The 27,962-nt window shown below is 41.0% G+C and overlaps 1 long non-coding RNA gene across 2 annotated transcripts in view; it reads left to right on the forward strand.

The window, feature by feature from the left end:
* The window catches only part of LOC128318569 (uncharacterized), a 115,289-nt gene extending 91,092 nt beyond the window's left edge, over positions 1-24,197 (forward strand). The window contains exons 1-4 of one of the 2 annotated variants that reach the window (XR_008301964.1): positions 5,729-5,853; positions 19,514-19,646; positions 23,573-23,696; positions 23,780-24,197. This is a non-coding gene — a long non-coding RNA (uncharacterized LOC128318569). Of the gene's footprint in view, positions 1-5,728; positions 5,854-19,513; positions 19,647-23,572; positions 23,697-23,779 lie in introns of those variants that run through there. The other variant, XR_008301963.1, reaches the window with a different exon arrangement.
* Positions 24,198-27,962: the final 3,765 nt, after the last annotated feature.

Genomic DNA, 27,962 nt, shown 5'->3' on the forward strand with positions numbered 1-27,962 from the left:
AAAGTAGTCATCCTGAACAGCCGCTTTTTATGAGTGCGCGGTTCAGGTGTCTGAGATCGAGGATGGTCCGAATGCCGCCACCCTTTTTGGGGATGAGGAAGTAACGGCTGTAGAATCCTGACTTGCTCTGCGCTGGTGGAACCATTTCTATGGCACCCTTTGCCAGTAGGGCCATCACCTTGGAGCGTAGGACGTGAGCGTCCTTGCTCTGCACTAAGGTGGGAACCACACCGCTGAATCGCGGGGGTCTTCCAGCGAACTGGAGTAAGTAACCTTGTTTTATAATCCCCAAAACCCAATCCGACACTCCGGGAATGGCCTGCCAGGCCTCTGCCTGTGTGGCGAGGGGTTGGATTGGTTCAATTGGCAGATCGCCGTGAGGGGACCTGACACTCGTTATAAGTGGAAGAGGAAATTTGCTCTCTGTCTAAAAATGTTTGTTTTATTTTTCTCGCTATAACAGCGGCTGCTTGTGTGGGTACTTTCAGAATGGGCCCAGTGTCCACAACAGCATTTACAAACCCACTGCCACCGGCACCCGGAACAGAATGGGGTGCTTGGGGGCCTAACAGAGATGGTTTGGGGGGTGGTCTGGCGATGGCAAGACTTCGCCCCCTCCTCTTCCTGTCTGGTAGATCAGGACAACGCCCGAGGCGCAGGATCCAGCGTCAGCTTGGGCCGGGGTCCTTGGCGCCTCAGGAATGTGTGGCGTCTGGCCGAGCAGGAGCATTGCAGGGGCTCAGGCTTTTGAGTAGGCTGAGCAGGCGCAGGCACAGGTCTAGCCGGCTGCTGCGTTGGAGCAGGTTTGGGGTGACTGGTGACCCTCGCAGAGCTTGAGCGCTTCGGCAAGAAGTGTCGCAATGACTGGGACGACTTCTGTGCAGCAGTAAAACACTCAGCAAACCCTTCGACGGCGGGTCCGAACAGCCCCGTGGGAGAGACCGGAGAGTCGAGGAAAGTAACCTTGTCCGCCTCTTTGATCTCCATCAGGTTCAGCCATAAGTGGCACTCCAACACCACTAAATTGGCCATTGACCTCCCAATGGCCTGAGCCGTCGCCTTCGTAGCTCGAAGGGCCAGGTCCTTCGCACTGTGTAGCTCCTTGAAAGTCGCAGGATCGGGCCCCGACTCGTCCATAATTTGGAGGAGTTTGGCCTGAATGACCTGGAGCATGGCCATGGACTGCAGAGCTGAGGCCGCCTGCCCGGCGGAGGAGTAAGCTCGTCCAGCAAGGGCAGACGTTGTCCTGCACGGTTTCGAGGGGTGCGTGACCTTAGCTCTCCATCCGATGGCAGTGAACAGGCAGGGGTGTGCGGCCACTGACTCATCCAGCAGAGGTAGTCTCTCATAGCCCTTTTCGTCCGCGCCGTCAACCGTGGAGAACGCAGATGAAACGGATGTGCGAAGGCGAGCCGAGTAGGGAGCGCGCCACGACTTCATGAGCTCGTCGTGGATCTCTGGGAAAAAAAGGCGCGGCTCGCTGGCGAGGGGCCTGACGGCGCCCCGGCAGGAACCTTTCGTCCAGACAGCTCTGAGTGGGCTCCTCCGGTGTGGACCACTCTAATCCCAGCTCTTCCACCGCTTTAGAGAGGAGGAAGAGCTCGGTGTCCATCCCCGTCTTGGTGACGCTGGGATCCATAGACGGCAGAGGGGCGGGGTCAAAGGAAGAGCCCGAAATATACTCCTCGTCTGACGCTGCTAGAGACATGCTGTCGTCTAGCAGTTTGTCCTCGATCACGCCGAATGAGACCATGTCACTCGCATCAGCTGAGGAACGCTGGTCTGGGCGCTCAAAGAGGACGGGAGAATCCTATCTGCACGGTGAGAGGGAGGCACGCGGGGCGCTGAGCCTCTCTGCCCTGCTGTTTTTCCCTTGCAGGTCGCTGGTAGAAAGAAAACGGGGGGTGGGGTGCGAAGGGCGGAGAAAGCGATCCGAGCACGCAGAGAGGAGAGACTCATGCTCACGCAGTGTGAGCACTCCATCTCCGTCAGAGCGGCTTCTGCATGGGGTCTGCCCAGGCAGGAAATGCACTCTGTCGTCGTCAGCGTGCAGGGCGGTTCTGCACGAGCTGCAACGACGACGGGGCATTTGTAACAACACCGCTTTGTTCTTTTAGAGGGAAAAAAGCTCTTTTAGCGCTTTTGCTTTTTTTGCTCGCCGGATGGTGGCAGGGGACGAGCTGGTATCTGCGCCAGACGCTGATAGGGGCTCGAAGCTCGGTGGGAACAGCAGGACGGCGCAGGTGAGTAACTCTTGTCCGCAGCGAGGCGTGTAGACGGCGAGCGGCTTCAAGTCTAGTAGCTCAGCGGAGAGATGACGTTATGGTGCTATGCCCGCTTATATAGCCAGATGGCTCCTTGGCTTCCTTGCCATAGGCGTGTGCAGTTCCGCTGCCGAGCCATTGGTTTGCTTTATTGCACTGCACGAACCAATGGCCGTGCAGTTTCACTGCGTGATTGTAAAGGCTTCAGTCAACTGAGAAAAAGGAGTTTTCCCCATAGCATCTAGCAACGCAGTACGAGTGTAGTATCGAAAGGGAGCTATGGAACGATTGGTCCAATTGACTTGAAAATTTGCATGCAGTGTCTTTGTCAAAGGTCCAATCAATATTTATGAGGACAGTCACGAATCTCGAAAAACATGTCTGCCATTGCCCAATTAATTTTCAGCAGCTATTTGACAAGGAATGAAACTTGATGGAGCTCCTCATTCTGAACAACTTTGCCTCAAGAACCATTGGAGTCAGTCTAATTGTTCATTTTTTTGTAAACAACAGTTTTTATTAAATAACCAGCACAAAAAAACCAGATTAGAACATATAATGTAATATAAGCCTCCCCCCGACACCTCCCCAGGTAGACTATTACAGTAATAAGGAGTTGTGAGACATTGCAGGATAAAAAAACACACCCAAACATACATTAGAATATCAGAAAGAAGAAACAAATGATTTGACAATTTCAAAGGAGTTAAAATAAATTCTATGAAGTAATTTCCAATGGATCATCGGATGGTTTGTGTTTTTTGAGGATAATGTAATTGTCTCCCAGACTTGATCAGAGAAGAGATCTAGAATCTCACCATTAATGTCCTTAGTCCCGATAGTTACTAAGGGGAGTTGTTTTTGAGGAGAAACGAATAAATAAATGAAGCAGAGACAGTAGAATTTTCAGATGGGAGGATTAGCTTTCATAAAGGGATGCACAGGCAATTATGCATCCCAGGGAATGCCGTATGCATGGAATGCAGCCCTAATGCGCACATACATGGAAAAGGGAGTGCCTGGGAAATTAAAAAATGGGCCTTAATGTCCTGGAATGATTTCAGACCTTTGTCATCATAAATGTTGCCTAAACAATTTACTTTGTATTTTACCCATTATGGACAATGAAAAGGGTTCTTTCCTGATAAAAAAAATATTGTTATGGAAGAGAGGTGAGTGGCAATCTGTCCCAGGTGGAAATTAGATGTGTTATGATCGGGCCATAACGAAGTTTACATTGTCTAAGTGAAACACCAGTGAAAACTAGATGCTTTAGGTTGTGAGGAGAAACAAGAGATTCTTCAATTGTCCACCATGAAACTGACATGTTGACAGTGCACGAAATGTAAAAGAGTCAGCATATAACTTAAACTTTGGGAAGGACCAACCCCTATCTGTTCTATTGCACTGTAAAGTGGATAACTTAGTTTGGGGACATTTACTATTCCAGATGTAACAAGAAATTTCTGAATTGAGTTTGTTTCAATAGCCAACAGATAACAGGGGTAATGGAATCATAGAGGAATAGTAATTGATACGAGGAAGGATGTTCATTTTGACGACAGATATTCTTCCATGGAAAGAAGTGGGAAGGTGTGGCCAGTTTGACAGGTCTGAGGTGACTCTTGCTAAATTGTTATTCAGATTTTTATTGATGATGTCCTGTAAAGAAGGATGGGTATCAACCCCCAAGTATTTGAAGGAACGCACCACGGGAATAAAACCAGAAAATGTCACAGATCCAACACCAAAATTGATATGGAGCAGATATGATTTAGTCCAGTTAATTTAGTATCCAGATAGATAACCAAACTGATCAAATAAATTTAAAGCATGGGGGACTGACTGAACTGGCTTGTCTAGAAACAGTAATATATTGTCTGTGAATAAATATATGTGTTGAAAGGTATTTCTAACAGATATGGGAAGTATAGGTTCTGACTGATGTACAACTTGAGCAAATGGCTCTAAGGACAAAACAAACAGTACTGCTGAAAGAGAGCAACCCTGACGAGTGCCTTTTCCAATAGAGAAAGGTTGTGAACATATCTGACTTGTGAGAAAGGAGCCTGTGGGATTGGCATATAAGCACTTCCCACAAATAGTTCCACTCATGTTATTATGTTATTTGAATATTATTATATGGCATGGTCAAATTCTTTCATTGCTTCTAAAGAGAATATTGCACCTGGAGAAGTCACATGTTCTGCTGAGTGAATTATATGAAGCAGTCTTCGGAGATTATCTGAGGCAGAGTGTGACTTAATAAAATCTGTTTGGTCGTGATGAACAAGTTTAGTCATAAAGTCTTCTAAATGGTGGGCTAAAACTTTTGCATATGTCTTGACATCTATACTGATTAGGGAGAGTGGACGGTAACTAGAACACGATGTACGGTCCTTGTCTCTTTTTAAGAGAAGGGATAAAATAGCTCTATTGATGCCTTGCCGAAAGGATCCTTGATTGATTGAATAGTTTATCATACCTAGCATAGAAATGATAAACTACTTGAGTCGGGGAGGTTTGAGATATGATACTTGAGTCAAAGTAACACCCCCGCAAATACTTTATTTTGAGTCTACCTTCAGCCCACCCATCACCCCCAGAACAACCCTGTAACAACAAAGCCACCCCACAGAACTGGTGCAGACTGAGGCACAAACAAGCACCAGTCTGCCAGCCTCCCCTGTCACAAACAGTGATGTCAGTATCGGCCTGTACAACATTAGTACCTTGCCATTAGCCCTATTATGAGAAAACATAGTAACTTCCTGAGTTTGCATTAGTGCTGAAATGGGATAGAGACTTACAAATTAAATATGTTGTGCAGCATGGAAAGAGGAGACAATACAAAAAAAAAGTTATAACTTATGTCCGTAAGTTAGTAGATACCTTGCCTGTTTGCCTAAATGAAAAACACTACCAGTAGTCGACCATCACATACTGTCCAAATTTACCAAGTTACTTAATTATAACAGCTTCTTCTACCATGTCGATACTTGAAGGATGGGGTCAGGGAGTCGAGCTTAGGAATTGTCACTCTTCCTCCAGGGAGTACAATAGCTTGTTCTCATCATGTTTCATGACAGTTTTATACTAAGTTTTATACTATACTTTTATACTAAGTTCAGGATGGCTGGGTGCAGGAGAAAGTTCTGCATCCCTGCCTCTCTCATTTCTTTCCTTAATGATGCAAAGGAGCTCTGTTTCTTTGCCGTCACAGGGGAGAAGTCAGAGAAAAATCTCAATGTTGCACCGTCGCTTGTTCTTACCAGACTGTGATGTCGGGCTTGATATAGACTCAAATTTCTGTCATTATAGTGTAGGAGTTGAAGAGAAACACTTGTGGTTTGGAGTGATTGGTTGAAGCTCTGAAGTAAACTCGGTGTGCTCATTCAACTTCTATCTGTTTGCCCACTAACGATGGTATCCAGATCGGTAATGATCGCTTTAGAAAGCCAATTGGATCATCTTTCTCTGCCCCTTCAGGTAACCCTATCAGCCAGAGGTTGCTGCATCTGCTGCGGTCCTGTAGTTCTATCACCTGATGTTTGAGGGCATCCAGATGTTCCAGGGCATTTGTTCCCCGGTAAGAAAGTCTATTTTGGAGCACATAGTTGGAATTGTGGTCATGTGTGAGAAGAATTCACTACGAATTGCCACTAGCTCAGTGCTCAAAATATCTTCAACCTGCATGACATTGGCTGCCATATTGTCCTCCATGTCCACTCGAACGGCTGCAGATCCTGATTTAGTTTTCTTCTGTATTGCAGAGGATGATGGTGACGGATAATCTAGTTTCCGACTGTAAGCCATTTAGCAAACTGGCACCAAACGGAAAGATTGTCAAAATAAGTCGAAAAAGCAGTAACAGGAGGGCCAAGTGCGCTGAGCTCTGTTAATGTGCATCTGGGCCCATGAAAGCGTCACGTGATCGCCCTTAGTCAAATTGTTCATTGAATGTACTTTAAAAACATACTTTTGTGAACTAGTCCTAGTTTTTTTTCATTCTATCAATTGTTTGGACTCCTTAGATCAATAATTACCAAAAAAAAAGCTGAACTTTTGATTCATCTCTGTGATTTCAGGCAAAAAAGTTTGAAGAGGGCATGACCACTTTTACTGAAATTTCTATAACTCTTGAACAGTATGAGATATTTTCACGAAACTTGGCACACTTATGTATTGGTTCAATCTGACATCACATGCACAAAATGGCGGATCTTGGCTACATGATGTTGCTATAACAGGACAAAACATGAAATTGGCTCTAAATATGGAACCCTTGGTCCAATCGACTTGAGATTGTGCACAAAGTGTCTTTGTCCAAGGTCCCATCAGTGTCTATGAGGACAGTTGTGAATCTTGAAAAACATACTCGCCATTCGCCAATCAATATTCAGTAGCTATAGACAAGGTTAATGAAGGCCGATCAGAACAAAACTTGGTGGGCCTGTTTGACTCCCTGCCCCTGAAGTCAAAAATTGGCCACTGGGAGATCCTGTCACATTGTGTGTGTTTAAATTATCGTATATTATGTGCACATGGTATTCATATCATATGTTAGATCTTCTCATTCTGAACAACTTTGCCTCATGAACCACTGGTGTCAGTCAAATTGTTCATTAAGTATTTGAGATTATTTATAAAAAAACACTTTTGTGAACTAGTCCTCAATCACAAAAAACAGCATAGTACAATTCTCTGGGCTCTCTAGGTCAATTATTAATCAAAAGGATATGTCAAACTTTTTTATTTCGATAATCATAACAGGGTTATTTACAAAAATGAGTATGGCTTAGTGTACCCAATAGTCAATAACTCCTAAAGGAAAACTCATCACCAGGGGCGCCATAACAGAGGGGAGCATTAGGACGATTCTAAGGGCCCTGGTCACACAGGGGGCCCAGCAGAACCCCATACTTTGGCGTATGATTTTGGTATTTAGCCAAAATCTTCACACAATAATCTATTAGGACATACGCTATAATGAAAGCACCCCTCTGTGCCAAGAGCGTGTGTGTCCCCTTAAGACTTTCGCGGGTTATTCAGAAACAGGGCACTTCACAAACCGGTTCTGAACATCATTCAGGTAGATGGCAAGACTCAAGAGATGGCGCAGCCAAAATCAGGATAGCAAAAGAGGAAAGAAAAGCACGAAAAAGAGGAGAGAGCGAGGCGGGGAAGACAGCTAGTCACCCAGTTTTTCCAAAAAAAGGTGATTTATTGTTTCCCGTTTTATGTTATGATTCTGAAGCTAGTCTTTATGAAGCTGTTTTAAGTAACATAAAATAGAAATTCTCTCAGAAATTCTCTCAGTGTCTCAGTGATGTTTATCCACCCCAATGTTGAAACAATATTTCCATGCAATCGAACAATAGTAATGGAGCAGCATTCATAAAAATATGGAAAATCACCAAGCAACAATAAAACTGCTCTAGTGATGTATATTCAAGGTTTCCGCAGGATTGGAACAGTTTTCTTTGAGAAATCGATCGAAATTTACGCTGTAGTCATGTAAATCTGCTTTAATTATCACGGGTGAGTTTATGAAATAAGTGTTGTAATAACGTCCGATTTGTGAGTGAATCGTTTGAGTTGGTTCGTTTCAATGAATTGGAGAAACCCATTGATAAAACTAGTCTGATCGATTCATTCACAAATAGAACTGATTTTTCTCAAGTTCAGTGATCCTGTCGCTGTTTCTGTGTGCTAGTGTGTGAAACTTATAATTCACTCGGTGAATAATAATAATAATAATAATACATTTCCTTGTTCTTGTATAAGCTATTCCTTTACCTATGGGGCCTGGAGTACAAATTAGCCAGGGGGCCCAGAAACCCTAGGGGTGCCCCTGCTCGTCACTGTAAGCACATGCAGCATATATGATTCTTAAGAAGCCTGCAAAATTTGATGGAGATCAGATAATAGATGGCACTACAACAGTTTACAACAAATGTTTAAAAATGCTATTTCTTTATGGTAAATTACCATATATTTCCTAAAATTATCTTGCCATTTCTCTGATTTGTGTGCTTATAGGTTTGCACAGTATTAAGCAATATCTTTTTACGCATGTCTTTAAAGGAGCTAAGTGCTTAAACCCTGCTTATTATTATTATTTATTTATTTTTCTGCCCTATAACTGATCGTGCAGACCAAACCGTAGGGCCTAGAGGCTTGAAACTTTGAGGGATGGTAAAACTCCACTGATTTACAATGGCGCAAAATCTCCCCCCGATCTGCAACACGGTGGCGCTACAGTGATCAAAACAAAAAAAATCTGCAAAAATGTATATCTCCGGTTTCATTTGCATCATGAAATATTTTCCGCCATTTTGAATTTTTTGAAAAACCTACTTTTGCAAACTCCTCCTAGAATGTTCGTTGCACCTTCACCAAATTTTGTTCACATCATCGTCACACAATGAAGACCATAACTTATTCAAAGATTTTTGATAGAACAAACTGTTCACGTAAAGTTCGCGTCAAAGAATATGACGGCAAGCACGCCAAAATGAACATAAAGTTATATGTCGGCAATGCTTTGGCATATTAACACTAAACTTGGTGTGTCTTATAAAAACCATGACCTGAGGGTACATGAGCAGTATTGAAACAGTGCAACCTATTGGTCACACGAAATGGAAAACTGTTCTTTTTGCTTATACATTCTTTATAATTTGTCCTGACATCATGGACATGGTATCTTTAGATTCAGTGAAGCATACTGAGTCGAATGATACCCAATTTTACTATGTCGGCATCGATGACCATTTTGGGCATCAGCCATGTTTAATTGTGGGTTAAGATGCTGTATTTTTTTAAACGTGCTGGGGTATCATTACAAAACTCGGTATGTGTTATCGTCTCAAGTTTGGGGGCAGCCCCATCCAGCAGACATATGGCCAGTGGCCCAGTAGCGGGCCAACGGTGGCAAAGTTAGCGGCCGGCCCACCTACGGCAGCCACCTGCAGTCCACCAGCGTTTTGCTCATCGTTTTTCCAGCGGATCACTAGCGACAGCCACCATTTTTCTGACAGTGGTCCACTTTGGGGCTGCTGGTTTATACTAAGTTCTTGCTGGTGGCCCATGGTCAGACCACGGTTCATATTATGAATCTTTCCACACACTATCCAAAATAATGTTCTTCTAAACAATAATGAATCAAAAACAAAGCACACAACTCTTAATAAACATTGCAATTATTAATAATTTTATTGAACAGATCCAAGACACAAATGCCCAAAATATTGATAAATATATTTATAAATATATATCATTTGTAAAAATGTATTATTTTATTATGTATTATTGTATGTGTGTAATATATATATATATATATATATATATATATATATATATATATATATATATATATATATATATATATATAAGATAACAATAAATAAAAGGACTAAGATAACAATAAATTATGTTTTATGTATATATTGTATATATCAGGCGTCACGCCCTGAACAGTCTAGGGTTGGTAAGGCCGGTGACAAGAAAAAAAATTAAAGAATAATTTCGCGCCTCCTCTCCTGTCCCAGCTCACAAGCTGAAAGGTTTGTTTATTATTTCTTAAATCATTGATTAGAAGCGCATAACTTCGGAAGGGGATCCAGGCCAAAATAACGAACCAAAGTTAAACTAACTAGGGGTTTAGAAAAGTTTAAATTACCTAACAAAGGAAACACCCCCCAAAGAAATACAGAAGTCTTCCCTAACTCCCTAGCTGGCCAAAAACCAGGAGAAAACGGAGTTCACAAAATAAAAGGCAATCCCCAACCGACTGCTTCAGAAATAACGAATAATTGTTTACAAATAACGAATATTTACAAACAAAACTCTTGAGTGCCGGGTTAGAGAGGAATCAAATAGCTTAATCTTTGCGAGTCTCCGCGGCACACCTGAAAAGAAAAAAAATGACTACTCACACAGACTATTTCAACGGCAAGTCAAAAACGCCATTGTTCAACAACACTACACAACAATCAAACGTTGTCTGGGGCAGGAGACAGAAGACGGAACAGCACAACACCCGCGGCGGAGCTTCACGACGCGCACACAACAGAAGCTCTCCCCCACTGCTCTGCTTCCCAGCATTCAAACGCTCCCGCTCACAACGCAATCTCCTGCAGCTGGTCCCAATCAAGCGCTGTCAGAAGGAGAGAGAGGGAGAGAGTGAGAGAGAGAGAGAGAGAGAGAGAGAGAAAACTGCGCACAGTCTGTACATTCATATGTAATGACATCTAATAAGCCTCATCTTACTGTTTATGATAATGCTTTGCTTAAATTGCCAGCAGGGCATTATATTTGTTTGATATAAACAGCAACAGTCACATTAACAACAAAATGGGTGTTAACTAATTCAAATTAATTAATCCACATGCTTCTTCATGGGTTTAATCTGAAAAATTACCTCAGAAAAGATATTTCCAAGAAGTGTGTTCTGACAAGTTGGAATAGCTAGCCATTATTACATTTATTGTTTAAACAGCAACACGAAACACTCATAATAAAATAAACAACTAAAATGTACATAAACGAATGTAAATTAATCAATATACCATCATTTGTCATATTTAATTGAAAAAAATTACCTCAGAAATTAACTCTGAAATATCGTCTGTACTTACCTGAAGCAAGAACCAGTTCAATCCAGAATGGCATCCATTAACTATGCAAAATTCCAACGCTGTCATTTGCCGACCATTTTATTCGATTATTATTTTAAGAAAAACAAATAATACACTCATAATCTAATTAACAATCAAAATGGATGTAAATTAAATCCTATTTATTAGTCCAGCAGCATTTTGACAAATTTTAAATGGAAAAAATACCTCAGAAATGTGAAGGGAGGACTGCGTCAATCCAGAATGACAGTGTATTACCTTTACAAAGTTCCAATTAGTTTATAGTTTATAATTAGTTTCAATTAGCTTATAGTTTTAACAGCAACAGATGATACACTCATTATTAAATTAACAACTAAAAATGCGTCATTATTTACTATATTAATATACATTATAATTTGTTATATTAATGATTTTTAAGACATTATTATTATTATTATCATTATTATTATTTTCCCAGCACTTTTAATTTATACATTAGCGGTCTGCTAGAGTCATTGCCAACTATCTGTTTGCTGCTGGTCTGCCGATGGAGGCACACCCACGGCAAGCCCTGGTGGCGTGCCACCCAAAAAACACTGGACTGACAGGTCATTGTTAGCTGGGCACCTTGTGGTGAAAAAAAAAAATTCTAAAAATGCTAATAAGTTTTCATTTCTTTAACCTTTCATCTTCAGACAATAAAAACCAAAGTTATTCAAAGAGTTCTGATAAACCAAACCGTTCGTGTATAATGCCTCAACGAATATGATGGTGAACATGTCAAAATTAATGTGAGGTTATATCTCTGCACCACTCTGGTGTATTGACACCAAACTTGATGTGTCTTATAACAACCATGACCTGAGGGTACATGAGCAGTTTCAGACCAGTGCCACCTACTGGTCATGATATATGAAAAATTGCTATATTTCTATAGAGATCGGGTAATAGGTAGCACTATAACAGTTAAAAATGTTAATAAAAATGCTATATTTCTATGATAGATTACCTGAAATTGCTGAAAATTGTCTCGTTTCATCTCCAGTTTAAGTGCTTACACACTTGCGAAATAATACATAATATCATTTTACACATACACTTAAGTTCTTAAAGTGCTTGAACCCCAATAATTGCTGCTCACACCTATATTTTAAAATCAGGTTTCTATGAATTCCTACATTTATAAAAATGCAGGCATGACAACCATGACAACATTCACTAAAAAAAAAGTGTAGTATTTTGGAGGGAACGAAGGTCATTATGCATATATACTTTGGGGTCATTAATTTATTATTATTTTTTTTATTATTTGTTTAATTATCTGTACAGATTGTGTTAAAGGACTCCAACCCTGTCATACTGTCCCTGTGTAGTTGTTCCTGTGTTGCTGGGACAGCACTGTGCAACCACATTGTTGCACTACTGTACTAAGCAGCACATTGCTCTCAGCTAGGCATCAGTGCAGTTCCTCTAGTTTGTAGCTGTACTGAAACTGAACAGAGCTGGCACAAACCCAGAACAATGGTAAGTTTAAGTGAATTTTTCAAGGATTTTTAGAATAAGATAAATGATTAATGCTTTCCTAACCCTGTTCCTTGAGGCACACAAACAGTACATGTTTTAAATTCAACTCATCAGTTTGTTGTTAGACCAAGACCTAAAATGGGTGTGTCAGATTAGTGAGATGTCCAAGACATGTATTGTTGGTGTGCCTCCAGAAACAGGGCTGGTAAACACTGGCTTATCCTAATGTGCCCATAGATATTCCTAGGGAGTCCGGCCTGGTCCTCTTAGTGGGATAGTGGTTCTATCTCCACAGACTAAAGAGAGGAAACTCGCTGATGGCTTAAGGTGCACACTGCAATCAATTACAAATTTAATGTTGTATTATAATATGGGATTGTTCACCATATGGACAAAGGGATAGTTCACAAAGAAGGAATGCTCACCCTCATGTCATTCCAAACCCATATGACTTTCTTTCTTCTGTGGAACACAAAAATAGATGTTAGGCAGAATGACAGGTTCAGTCACCATTCACTTTCATTACACTTTTTTCTCCCATACAATAAAGATAATGGTGACTGAGCCTGTCTTTCTGTGTAACATCTCCTTTTGTGTTCCACAGAAGCTAGAGAGTCGTACGGGTCTGGAACAACATGAAGGTGAGTAAACGATGACATTAATTTTGGGGTGAACTATCCCTTTAACTGGCAATGAGAAATAGTTTTGAGGTCAAAAAGGGCAATTGATTTTTCAGTAGTACTTCGCAATTCAGGAATACTCTATATAAAGGTGTTACCAGCAAACTGCCTGACCTCTGAGTCCTGCAAGTGGCAGAGATGTATAAGGACTTTGCCAGCACTACAACCCCTTTAGTCACCACAGTGGGTATGTCCAGTGAGGTTTCATTGGTGGATTCTGCCTTTGGTAAAGTTCAGGCTTGGAGTGTACTGTCGTACCAGCAGCAAGCAGCAACAACCCGCAGCATTACTCCCCTTCAAGATGCCCCACCACCGCCACGTCTGCCACTTGATGGTAACAGCCATGACCCATCTGTGTGCTTGTTTGTACATGGACTACTACACATGAGGTCGCTGGCAGTGTTGTGGAGTAGTTAACTAAAAGTAGTGACACTACTAAATTAACTACATTTTTCAGAAGCTTGACAGTAGCTCCTTCACTTTAAAAATAGTGTAACTTTTTCAAAAGAGTAGCAATTGGTCACACTACATTGCTACTCTTTTGAAAAAGTAACTCATTACTGGAAAAGCTACGGTATCTGCGGTGCTCGCTTGCTTCACAGGAATTAAGAGCCTCATTGTAGCTTATATGGATAGGAAGAGACCGTCTGATGGACAAATAAAGTGACCAACCACAGTTTACACAGTTTACTTACAAATAAAACAAAATTTTTGTAAGTTCCTATCTTAAATTATTATATTATTAAATATAATTTATTATTATTTCCATGATTCATTAATTAATCAGTGGTAATTAAAAAAAATTATAATAATTTATGGCTGCATATATAATTATTGGCTTATCAGAAGTATCGATTATTCAAGTTCGACACACTAATCCTTATTATCCATGATGAAGCGGAAGATGACGACTGATTCCGATCATGAGAAAACCAATTACGCATGGCCTTATTTGTCGAAGTTCATGTGTCTTAAGGAATTGAACAATAAATCTTGCACCTTTATATGTAATCTTTGCAAACCAAAGATTAAAATATGATTGACGTCTAAGAGTTCAAACACAAATTTAAGGATGCATATAGAGGTGAGTGCGATTGTCATTTTAAATTCATAAGTAGTAATGTGCACATTATTTAAAATTAGCAGGCTATTTTTCTTATTATTATTAGTATTAATTTCAATACTTTATTTTATAATTTGTAAGTTCAATATTGGTGTTCCTGCCATGTGAGCAGTTGTTCAGTGTTGGAAACCAGAGTGCTTGATTACAGTTTTATTCTTGCAGTGGTTTGGGCATAAAATGTTGGATATTTCTTGTTTCAATATATAGTATCTACTTAGCACTACTATAGCACTTTGAGCTTGAATTTGACATACACTGCCTCAGTTAATTCTCTCACTTTCAGTATGAAATACAGTTTGAGTATTAATTATATCTTTGGATAGTCTATAAATAAAACAAGATTCTATAAATTCATAATTGTTCTGAGTTATCTTCAAATTTTGTTTAATTTCTATATGCAAAATTATACACAGTTATTCATAAGCTGATTCTCAATCATGACAATCATTTAAGTAGCTTCAATGGGCAACAGTTGTAGAATGTCATGATTTTAAAAAAGTAGTTAGCTACACTACAAGTTACTAACAAAAAGTAACTTGTAGTGTAGCTATCTACTTTTTTACAAGGGCAGCTTGACTGTAGCTTAACTGCTTCAAACTATGAGTAACTTGCCAAGACCAGAGTGTATCTCTGGATCTGTCAGAAAACCACGAGTAACATCGTATTGATTTAGAGAGGTTTGCCATGTATGGGGAAGAGCTCTGCTGAACACTTGGCTGAAAAGATCTGCAAAGGAACTTGCCAGACAGCAGACATGAAGGGAGGACTGAAATGGAAAAGTTTAAATTACCGAAATGGAAATGTGCAAAGTGAACTTCTATCCTTGTGGATTTTTAATTCACCCAGATGCACCTTGGCTTGGCACCTCTACTGATGGCATTGTTTATGACCTCAGCGAGCACCAAGCTATTGGCCTTTTGTAGATAAAGTGCCCAAATGTAAAAAAGTTATGTTGACTTCCCTTACCTAGAAGTTGTAGAAGAAACAACAGCACGCATACTACTGGCAAGTACAAGGTCAGATGCTGATCTCAAGATTGGACTGGTGTGATTTTGTTCTATACGCACGGGATGCAGTTCTATATGCACAGGATGACATGATGATGGATGGCATCCAGGCCACCACCAACTACAGGACATCATCACCTGCCTGTGACAGTGATGCCTCCCTCCCAGATGCACTGAATGACTTCTACGCTCGGTCTGAGGCACAGAATGGCATGACGGCGAGGAAGACCACCCCTCCTTCCAATGACCAGGTGCTATGTCTAACCACGGCCGATGTGAGGAAGGCTCTACACAGAGTCAACCCACGGAAGGCTGTTGGACCAGACAACATTCCTGGCAGGGTGCTCAGAGGATGTGCAGCCCAGCTGGCAGATGTTTTTACTGACATCTTCAACACCTCCCTGAGCAGCACCATTGTTCTGACGTCCTTCAAGGCTAAAGAGATGGTTGTTAACTTCAGAAGAGCACAGAGAGACCACTCTCCGCTGAACATCGGCGGCTCTTCCGTGGAGATCGTCAAGAGCACCAAGTTTCTTGGTGTTCACCTGGCAGAGAACCTCACCTGGTCGCTCAACACCAGTTCCATAACAAAGAAAGCCCAGCAGCGTCTCTACTTTCTGCGAAGGCTGAGGAAAGCACATCTCCCACCCCACATCCTCACCATGTTCTACAGAGGGACTATCGAGAGCATCCTGAGCAGTTGCACCACTGCCTGGTTTGGAAATTGCACCGTTTCGCAAGACCCTGCAGCGGATACTGAGGACAGCTGAGAAGATCACTGGGGTCTCTCTTCCCTCCATCACGGACATTTACACCTCACGCTGCATCCGCAAAGCCACCAGCATTGTGGATCACCCCACACACCCCTCTCACACACTCCTGCCGTCTGGTCAACGGTACCGAAGCATTCGGGCCCTCAAAACCAGACTGTGCAATAGTTTCTTCCCCCATGCAATCAGACTCCTCAATACTCAGTAACTGGACTGAAGGAACACACACACACACACACACACATACCTCCAATACTCAGAAACTGGACTGACTGAAGGTATACACACACATACCAATACACACACAACGTAGCATCCTCTATGCAATTTTTTTGCAAGTTTTTGCACGTTTATGCTGCTACATTACTCATTATATTATACTGTTCATAGGCTGCTACTCTGTTGTTCTGTGTTGTTCGGTGTTTCTTATGTAGCACCTTGGTCCTGGAGAAATGTCGTTTTGTTTCACTATGTACTTGTATATGGCTGAAATGACAAACTCCACTTGACTTGATCCAGCGCATCTACAAAGACAGCAGAATGTTTAAAACCATTTGACAGAGGGCTGATCCATTTCTTTTTTTATTTCTAATTTCCTGCCAAGATCTTTGAAATGTAAATAGTTACAAGTTGTTTTACATTGTATCAAAGTTATTTATTTACATATTTTCAGAAACACTCTATCAAAGTTATTTATGTTTACAGTACAGTGGTATGAAGCAAATGCTTTATAAATTATTTGTGTCAAAGTTTTTATATTTACAAGTTTATATATTTTTTTATATTTTGACAGGTAAACAGGTCTGTAAACGTTACAAAAAAAGTCATAGCACTCTAAGTAGTGCTGAAAGTCTGTGGCAGGTTTGGTGCATGTAGCTTGAAAGCTCTGGGAGGAAGAGCTTTTTAAAATTTTGGGTGTAATAATAATAACTAGATAGGTAAAGTTTGTCACAACAAACTTTGATGTTGGCTTGACAAAGCCAGTCTGAAAGTTTAAAATAGTTATTGCTTTGAAATCTGAAGGTAATGTGCAGTTTTAAGACAGAAAGGGAGACAGATAGAGTGCCAATGCTTGTAGAGCTGATTGATTGATTGATTGGATGGATGGATGGATGGATAGTGTGCCAATACTAGCTAGGGTGGGCACAGTAGCTTAGTGGTTAGCACCGTTGTCTTGGACCTCTGGAGTTGGGGGTTCATTTCCTACCTCCGCCCCTTGTGTGTGGACTTTATTCTCCCCTTCGGGGGTTTCCTCTGGTATTGGCATTTCCAAATTGTCTGGAGTGTGTGAGTGTATGTGCGATTGTGCCCTGCAATGGGTTGGTACCCTGTCCAGGGTGTCCCCTTCTGTGTCTCCTGGGATAGGCTCCAGTTTATCCCGCAACCATGTGTAGGATAAGCGATACAGAGGATGTATAGATAGGGTGCCAATATTGTAGAGTTGATTAGATAGAACAATAGATAGAGAGAGAGATACATAGGGTGCGAATACTTGTAGAGTTGGTTAGATAGATAGGGTGTCAATACTTGTAGCGTTGACTAGATAGATATAGTGCAAATACTTATAGAGATAGATAGGTTGCCAATACTTGTGAAGTTGTATAGATAGAGTGCCAATAATTGTAGAATTAATTAGATAGATCGATGTATAGGGTGCCAGTACTTGTAGAGTTGATTCCATCAATAGATAGATAGGGTGCCAATACTTGTAGACTTGGATAGACAGGGTGAGTTGATTAGATAGATAGAGTGCCAATACTTGTAGACTTGGATAGATAGGGTGAGTTGATTAGATAGATAGATAGATAGATAGGGTGCCAGTACTTGTAGAGTTGATAGACAGATATATAAGGTGCTGTAATTCCGATCAGTTAGAAAAGTCATAGCACACTAATTCAGAACAGGCTGAAGGTCTATGGTAAGTTGGGTGCATGTAGCTTAAAAGCTCTAGGAGGAGTAGCATTTTGAAATTTTGGGTCTCAGAAGAATATTAAAAAATAATAGTAAGCTTATAAAGCAGAATTAAATAATAATAATAATAATAATAATAATAATAATAATAATAATTGAGATAACAATAGTGATGCTTTGCTATGCTAGCACCATTAATAATAATGAGCTTAAAAAGCAGAACAGTATGTTGCTGCCGATACTTGTAGAGTTGGATAGATAGATAGATAGATAGATAGAGTGCCAGTACTTGTAGAGTTGATTAGATAGATTGATGCATAGGGTGCCAATACTTGTAGAGTTGGATAGATAGAGTGCCAATACGTGTAGAGTTGATTAGATACATAGATAGGGTACCAATACTTGCAGAGTTAATCAGATAAATAAAAAAAATGGGGTGCCAATACTTGTAGAGTTGGATAGATAGATAGGGTGCAAATACATGTAGAGTTGATTCTATCGATAGATAGGGTGCTAGTATGTGTAGAGTTGATTAGATAGATAGATAGATGGGGTGCCAATACTTGTAGAGTTGATTAGATACATAGAAAGGGTACCAATACTTATAGAGTTGATCAGATAGATTCAAAAATAGGGTGCCAATACATGTGGAGTTGATTATATAGACGGATAGATAGATAGATAGATAGATAGATAGATAGATAGATAGATAGATAGATAGAGAGAGAGATAAATAGGGTGCCGTTACTTGTAGAGTGGAGATATAGACAGATAGATAGGGTGCCAATACTTGTAGAGTGGGATAGATGGATAGATAGAGTGTTAATAGTAAATAGATAGATGGAGAGAATGATTGAAAGATAAATGGAGAGACAGACTGATGCATGTAGATAAAGAGAGTTTTAGTGTTTGAAAGATGGAGGGAGTGAGAGAGTGATACAGGTAGAGGATACAGGAGAGAGAGAGAGAGTGTGTGTGCATGCTACTGGTAGACTGATAGAGAAATGGAATGAGAGAGTGTGTGGCATTGATAGAGAGATAGATGAAGTGAGAGTCTCTGTAACAGGTATATTGACAGAGTGAGAGGGAGAGAAGAGGGGCTTTAAGCTGTGTGCACACAGGTGTGTGTGAGTTTTGACAGCTGGAGTTTGAAATCTTAAACATTCTGAGCCAGGCTCTGGACATTCTGTCAGTGTAAGTGTATGGGAGTTTTTGGGATATTTGATCGTCCGCTATGGGAAAACTGTAAGTCCTATCAGTTAGATGATGCATGATCAGTCTGAACAGATCAGCATGATCAGTCTGAATAGCTTGAAGGACTGTGCTGAGTTCGGTGGAAGTAGCTTGAAAGCTCAAGAAGTTATAAGAGTCAGAAATGTTTAATGGAATTCAGTGGAAAATTTGGCCAATTTGAGCTTTCGTAATAAGAAAACTGTAAGTCAGGGGGTGAATACTTTTGCATATATTTCATATATTTTTATTGTAATTTCACAATAAAGGTGAAAAAGGTTCTGACATGGTTTAACTTAGTTTCATTTTTTTTACATCACAAAAACGTGCCATTTTAACAGGAGTGTGTAGACTTTTTATATCCACTGTGTGTCTCTTAGACCTGTATGGGCTGACCACTACATTAACCCCTGTGCTGCTGAACCAAACCTACGTGAGATCCAAACAAGAGTTTTTTTTACCACCCGGAAATAGGAACGGATGCTGGAAAAAGACAACCAACACTAAAATAAGGTAAATTATCTGTTGCTCACATTCCTCACTTTGGCTGCAGAGAGTGGATGGAACGAGCCTGCACTGAAAACCATGTTTTGGCAAAGCCTTGATGATATGCTCCAAGCTGAGCTTGCCTGCAGAGACAATTCCAACACTTAACCAGTTCATCCAGATTGTTTTAATTGTCCAGATAATCTGATTAAAGCCTGTAAACCACAGCACTCTCTGACCAGGCTTCTTCAGTCATTCTCATCCTGAGAACAAACCTAAACCCATGGAAGTGGCTCACACAAGCCTCTCCTCAGGGAAATGGAATGTCATAAGTACCTGTGTTTTTATTGTGGGAACAAGAGACATTGTTGTGCCTCCTGAACTCTGAGACCAGAGAATAAGCATCATGACCAGGTGAGCTACAATATCACTCCCATGATTGAAAACGTATCTCACTGCTTGTAAAGTTATCCTGGTGCTCTGTCATCTCTGCTGACATGCTGAAAATCTCTCTTGTTCTCTTTATTACTACAATTAATAGTAATAAGTAGTAATTGTAGTACTTGTAGTTATTACTACAAATATTTATATCAGACTGTTAATTGCACATTATTGCTATTTGCACATCTGCATTTTATTCACTGTATGTGCCCACTGCATCATATTGCATCATCTTGCTGCATCATCATGCTGCTTACCACTACCTGTATACTGTTTATCTCAACTAACTGCACCATAATTCTTATTTATTTCATTTTTCTTAATTGCCATTTGCATTACTGGTATGCATCATACTGTTTACCTTTAGCTGTACACTATTAACTTATTTCACCATAACCTTGTTACCTCATTTTAACTTATTTGCTATTTGCAATTGTTTGCAATTTGCTGGTTGAATGCTAACTGCATTTTGTAGTCTCTGTACTCGTACTCTGACAATGATAATAAAGTTGAACCTAACCTAACAGGCCCCCTGATTTTAAAAGCTCTTGACAGCACCCCACGAGGATACCACAAGGATGCACACAGGCCCATTGCCCATTCCAGATGCACACAGGCCCATTGCATGAAGAGACCCTCTCATTTATGATCACCAAATCCCCACACAATCCTGTCATCCACTGGCTCCCCCGATTATCCACCCATGACCGCATACTCTCTGGGAAGAGAGGTGAGCTATTTAGTGCAACCTGTTTTGAACATTGTCTCTCCCATTTCACTCTACCCTTATAGAAAGCCCAGAAACCCAGACTGAAGTGAGAATTCCAGCACCCTATGCTTGCTTGAGAGAATTGTTCAGCAAGGCTAAGGCATCCAAGTTACCACCCCACTGATCCTGGGACAGGTCTATTGAACTTGGCAGCCCGACTGACCTGCCTCCTCAAAAGGAATGCCCAGCAGTCTCAAATGGAATCCTGAAGGCTTCGATGAATTCGACACCCTGAAATGATGGTTTTGAGGGCTGGTTGTATGGGATTTTGAGACATCTCCAGACCACCAGGGCAAAATTCAATGTTTTGTCTAAGGATCATGTAGTTATAGGACTTGCACTGTGGCTTCTGAGCTCTGACCCACTCCTCTTGGCATATCCTCTTTGACTCCCCACGGTTATGAGAGTCCCTATAATGGGCTTGGAATTTCAAAATCTTCAATGTTTTCAAAGGGATTGAAGTCAGGAGATTGGCTAAACCATGCAAAGCCTTCTTGAGCAATTATAGCTGTATGCTTGGGGTCAGTGTCTTGGTGAAACGTTCATCTTCTTCCCAGATTCAGTTTTTGGATTTGTGAGTAGGAACATGGATACGTGATCTGATTGTCCAACACTGGGGAGAGGAGTAGCTTTTTTTAGGCCTTAATAATGTTTGTGTAAACATGTTTAAGAATGTTGTCTCCTCTTGTAGGGCAAGAGATGTTTTGATAATATTTGGGGAGTGTCGTCCTCAAATTAGTGTGATTAAAATCCCCAGCAATGACAAAAGCTCCTTCCGGATGCATTGTTTGCAGTAGAAAAACATTCAAAAACAAGTGGATGATTTTGTCGGCTGTATAAAGTGATCACGAGGATGTGACGAGCAACCAAGCATAACATAACTAGAAAAAGCATAGCTAATTTGCAAAACATGGTGAGATGCTGAGCCTGACGTTGTGCAGTCTACATATTGGTCTACATATGCCGCCCTATCTGCCTCTGGGTTGAGCTTGGCTAGAGAGTACGCCCTGTCTGGTTCTGGCTTAAGCTCTTTCATGCAGCAGCCTGTGTTTGGTTATAGCCCCCCAGCAGTGAACTGGTTAAGCATCAAGTTACCTGCACATCAAATTCCATTTAAGGTCTATATTGGGGTTGCAACCATATTCTGAATATGATGTTTATATGCGTACAGGCATCAGAATATTCCTGTAAACATGGTTATTGTAAGTTTGCCCGAGTTGCCATTCCTAAATACCTAGCAGAGGCAATACACAGGTTATAGGGTTGTTTGTCTATGCCCTCTGCTCTAGCAAAGGCAGAGGGAGGGTTTAAACTTATAATGCCAATCATTGAAAAGGCAACACCAAAACAAACTGTGTGCTAGAGAAATGAGGGCAAGAAGAGTGCACGGCACTGACTCCCTAATTTGACTGACCACTGTCTTACAAAAAAGTTGTGTCTGAAGAGCACTGACCTTCTGGAAACATATGGAGCATATTCTCTTGCTCTGACCATGGGATCTACTGTTCTGATTGTGCTTCTGCCCAGAGGAAAACCACTTTCTTGGGACAGAGGTTTTCTAAATGTATTTGGACTTTGGCCAGCCCTAAACCTCAAAGGCTGATTTGATGGCAGAATTGAAATTTATACCGCTGCAGTTTAGTTATCAGAATCCACGTCTCTATGCATTTGAATGTCAGGGAGCTAGTAATCTCAGTGATGTTCTTTTACAATCTGCTGTATGTCCATGTACAGTCAGGTCCATAATCATTTGGACAGTGACACAATTTTAATAATTTTGCCTCTGTATACCACCACAATTGAAATGCAAATCCTTGTGCCTGCCTGAAATCTGCCTGAAGTCTGGAGCCCATGGACATCAACAAATGCTGAGTTTCCTCCCTTGAGATGTTTTGCCAGGCCTTTACCCCAGCTGCCTTCACTTGCTGCTTGTTTGTGGGTCTTCTTGCCTTCAGTTTTGTCTTCAGTAAGTAAAAAGCATGTTCAATTGGGTTGACGTCTGGTGATTGACTCAGCCATTTAAGAGCATTTCATTTCCTTGCCTTAAAAAGTTCTTGGGTTGCATTCCCTGTACATTTTAGGTCATTATCCATTTGTACCGTAAAGTGCCGTCATATCAGTTTTGCAGCATTTGACTGAATCTGAGCAGAAAGTATAGCTCTATATACTTCAGCATTCATCCTGCTACTTCTATCAGCAGTCACAGCATCAATAAACACCAGTGACCCAGTTCCATTGGCAGCCATACATGCCCATGCCATAAAACTGCCTCCACATGTTTGACGGATGATGTGGTATGTTTTGGATCATGAGCCATTCTTTTCCTTCTCCATTCATCATTCTGGTATGAGTTAATCTTGCATCAGAACTGGTTGGGCTTTTTTAGAGTTTTTTTTTTTTTTAAGCAAAGTCTAATCTGGCCTTTCTGTGCTTGAGTGTTACCAGTGGTATGTATCTTGAGGTAAAACGTCTGTCATAAAGGCATCTCTTGATTGTAGACTTTGACAATGATACGCCTACCTCCTCCAGTGTGTTCTTGACTTGACTAGATGTTGTGAAGGGGTTTTTCTTCAACAACAAAAGAATTCTGCAATCATCCACTTTAGTTGTCTTCTGGCATCTTCCAGGCCTTTTTGCTGAGCTTGACAATGCATTCCTTCTTTTTAAGAATGTACCATATTGTTGTTTTGGCCACTCCTAAAGTTTCTGGTATCTCTCTGATGGGTCTGATTTTTTTTTTCAGCCTAATCATGGCCTCCTTCACTTGCATTGACTTGTAGAGCAGTTCCTGTCTCCAGTCTCAAGGGTATGAGTGAGGTCTAGCTGCACCAGAAAAGAAGGAAGAATGCAAAAAAAGCTGACATTCTGTAAGTAAAAACAACTATTATAGGATGCATGAGAAATACTAAGATGATGAAGAAATACTAAGAGTTTGTCTTTGTATCCACAGATAACAGCATGTCCTCCCTATCCTCACGAGCCTCCACTGCTGGCATCCCCATCATCTCCAGCCAACTTGCTGTCATTGACTGTGTCTCCCTTAGCACCCGCAGCACTCTCTACATCTGAACTAACAGCTGATGAGGACAAACAAGCCATGGGAGTAGATTACAAGAAACTTGCTAAAGAAGTACTGACATTATCAATGGGTGGCACAGAACCAGAACTGACCAAGACATTTGCTGAGGGTCCAACAGGTACCACTAAGTCAAACCACGAGTATCAACCCTCTCAGGGGGCAGCTAGTTCACCTTATTAAAAATTGTCCTCAACTTTTTGTCCTCAACAATAAATCAAAATTTGCAGACTCTAAACCAGATCCATTCATTAAAAATTGTTAATTGTTAAAGGTAAGGTAATTCTCTTTCTGGTAGATACAAGAGCCACATATTCAGTGTTGTCTAAAACTGTGCTTTCTGATGTGACCTTAAGTTCTGATTCAGTTATTACTGTAGAAGCATCAGGGCTTCCTGTGGTTGAACCATTTCGTCAGCCATTAGCCACTAAATTAGGAACTAAGGTGATTAATCAAAAGTTCCTAGTATCTGAATATTGTCCATTTAACCTTATGGGTAGAGACTTATTAACAAAATTCAACATCGAAATTTCATGTGATGCAGGCAGCATAGATGTACGTAATCATGAAATTGGTCTGTTTTCACTGTGTCATCTTAACCCATGTTTTTACTCATGGAATGTCACAGACTGTGCTGCTTATCAGTCTCTGTATTCTGGGATGAATACTGAAGGTTGGGAATTTTCAGGTTTTTGCATTTTACTAGTCTGTACCTCCATACTGGTCCTGATGCTGCTTATGAGAATGAATGGTTTCCAGGACCTTTAAATGTAACTTTAACAAACAGCATCATATTTTAGTCACGTACATCTCAGCCGTGAGCCCCAAACTCTATGTAGATTTGAGGAAAGTATGCCTCATTTCCCAGTGGCTAAAAAGGAAGCAGTTGGAAGGAAGTTGGAAAATGGGTTAAAATTGCTATAGCATGTACTGATTGGATAGACAAAAGTGCCTTTATATTTTCATAATCTCTACAAACAAAGCGCTTTCCTAATTTTCTAAACACTGCAGTGATAAGCACCCTAACTGTTTACATTGACAATATACTATTAGCAAGCCCCAGTAAGGAAGCCTGCTGTCAGGATACTGAGGCTTTGCTAATGTTTTTTGCTAAAAATGTCCATAAGTGTGCACATGACAAGTTACAACTGATTAAACAATCTGTTAAGTATTTAGGCCATGTTATTTCTAATGAGGCTTGACCCAGACAGGATATTTCCAAATTGCCTAAAACACGCACCAAGAAGCAGGCTATGTCCCTTGAATGATGAATTATTGCTGTGCTTGGATACCTGATTCTACTGCAATTTTGCAACCATTATCAGATTTGGCTCACATATCCGCTTCAAATGACTGCTTTTGAGCACTTTAAATCCACCGTGACTAGTTCTCCATGCTTATTCCAAGCTGTTTCGGTTATATATATATATATATGAGCATAATTATTTTATGTCTGGAATTTTAACACAATCACATCGCAAAAAATGGAAACATGTTGCTTATTACTCTAAACATCTCAATCATGTACAGCGTGGGCATCCACCCTGTATAAGATCTCTGACAGCTGTCACAGAAGCTGTCCTTTGTGCTTCTGACTTAGTTGCTATGCACGACCTTGAGGTACATGTGCCACATGGTGCGCATAAAATTATTACTTTCATCTGCATATGCTGTATGTGATCAATACTGTATGTGTCAATGAGAGTCACAAGTTACTCTCTTCACTCTCAGCTCAGGCTGCTGAGCTCTTTGCTTTGAATTGAGCATGTATTCTTGCTGAGGGTAAAACACTGACTGTTTTTACTGATAGTAATTATGCTTTTAGAGCATTGCATGACACTGGGGTGTTGTATAAACACTGAGAGTTTCTCACTTCGTCAGGCAAACCCATTGTTCACAAAGTCCTGATCATAATTTTGTTAGAGGCTGTTCAACTGCTTAAATCTGTTTCTGTGTGTAAGAGCATGGTACACACATGTGACATTGACCCCGTTTCTCAAGGAAATGCATTGGCTGATTTAACAGCTAAGAAGTCATTCTTTGTAAAGTCTTTGGACACACATACTCTGCAGATGTTGTTGCAACCTGATGTCTCTCTGACTAATCATCATGATTTGCATCTTTTACAGCAAGCTGCTACTGAACAGGAACTGCACTTGGTTGGACACTCAAAACAGACCGGCTATTCCAAAAACAGCCTTTACATATTTGGCAAAAATTGCTCATGGTGCAGACCATGTATCTAAGGGATGCATGGTAGACATGGTAAATAGATACTGGTACGCACCTGGATTTTCAACTTTTGCAAAACAGTTTTGTAATAAATGAGTCACATGCTTAGAAATGAATGTTGGTAAAGTTCTGCTCAGGGATACAGTTATTGGTTAGTGATTGTTGACATGTTTTCAAAATATCCTGAATGATTTGCGTCCAGGAAACCGGATGCACTCACTGTGGCCAAACTGGTCAGAGAAGTAATAACTGGGATCCCTAAGAAACTTTCATCAGCTAATGGTACTCCGTTTGTGAATAATCACATACCTGTCTGAAAAGTTTAACTTTGACTTAAAACAACACTGTGCCTAGCACCAAGATTGAACCAGACAGCAAAGCTAAAATTAGCTAAAATAATGACAGATACAGGCCTTAATTGGGTTCAGGCACTATCATTGGCGCTCATGTATCTTAGGGGACAGGCAAATATACAAATGAGGGTAAGCCTACTGGACATTTTAACTGGTCTCCCAGAACCCCTTCTCTTCCTTTTAGGTCACCTCAGCTAGAAGGATCCCTGCAGCAGATGGATGATCAATTAGTGAAATACAGTATATGTCTGAATTGTGCAAAACTGTTGAGCATATGTGTTCACAGGTTAAAGATGCGTTACTCACACCACTTGAGGGGTCTGTACATAATCTGAAAGTCGGAAAGTTGGATAATGAAGGATCATAGAAGAAAAGCTTGGCACAGACCAAGGTGGTGTGGACTATGGAGATTTCTCCTGATGACCCCAGCAGCCATCAGGGTGGCTGAAAAGGAGACCTGGATTCATTGCTCCTACTGCTGGAAATTAAACTCATCAGATCTCACACCAGGCATGCCTCTCGAAGGGCCAAAAGAGTCTCCTAGGGAGACCAACAGTGGTCTGGACTAGTGAAGAGTGCTCTAGTATGGTGGAAGGTTAAGTATGGTGGCATGTGCAGTCACCACAGCCACTCCAGGTCCCAACAAGGGTGCTTTTTGTTTATCTGTATCACCACTAGAACACCAGTTGATACCTAAAACACACACACAGAACTGTTGGACATAAAGGAAAGATATAGTGACAGCTCCCTGGAGCTACCAGAGGAGTTAGCAAACAAACTAAATAGCCTCAGGCTTCTCCATACACCAGGCTCACTATCCGCAACCTCATACAGACAGCCTTTTCACAGATGGTGTGAGTGGACATGTAAGTCCAGTAAGCATAGCGGGGCAAAGGCTAGGCTAAAAGCCTATTCTACTAGAGTGGCGGTTCCCTCAATATTCCTGGTTAATGTCTGCCCATTGGATAATAAAATGGACCTGCTTAGACTCAGACTGTTGGCTCATTGGGAGATGTGGATTTGCTGTGCACTAATTTTAACAGAGAGATGGGCTAACATGCTATCGAGCAGACAGAACACCATCGTCCGGTTAGAACAGAGGTGGAGGGCTATGTATATACCTCAACAAGGACTGGTGAACTCCACAATCATCAACAGTCACTGCTCAGCAGCAGCAGAATACCTGGTGATTAAGTGCAAGCCATTCTATCTGCCAAAAAATTCAGAGCAATTTATACACTGCCTGGCCAAAAAAAATGTCGCACAATCTAATATTCTGTATTTTGCTTTGATTACGGCACGCATTCGTCCTGGCATTGTTTCAACAACCTTATGCAACTTCACAACATTTATTTCCATCCAGCATTAATTTTTGGCTGAGATCTTGCATTGAGGACAGGAGAGTCTAACCACTCCGTAAAGTCTTCTCCAGCACATCCCAAAGACTTTCAATGGGGTTGAGGTCAGGACTC

The sequence above is a fragment of the Pangasianodon hypophthalmus genome, chromosome 7, assembly GCF_027358585.1.
Source record: "Pangasianodon hypophthalmus isolate fPanHyp1 chromosome 7, fPanHyp1.pri, whole genome shotgun sequence".
Taxonomy (NCBI): domain Eukaryota; kingdom Metazoa; phylum Chordata; class Actinopteri; order Siluriformes; family Pangasiidae; genus Pangasianodon; species Pangasianodon hypophthalmus.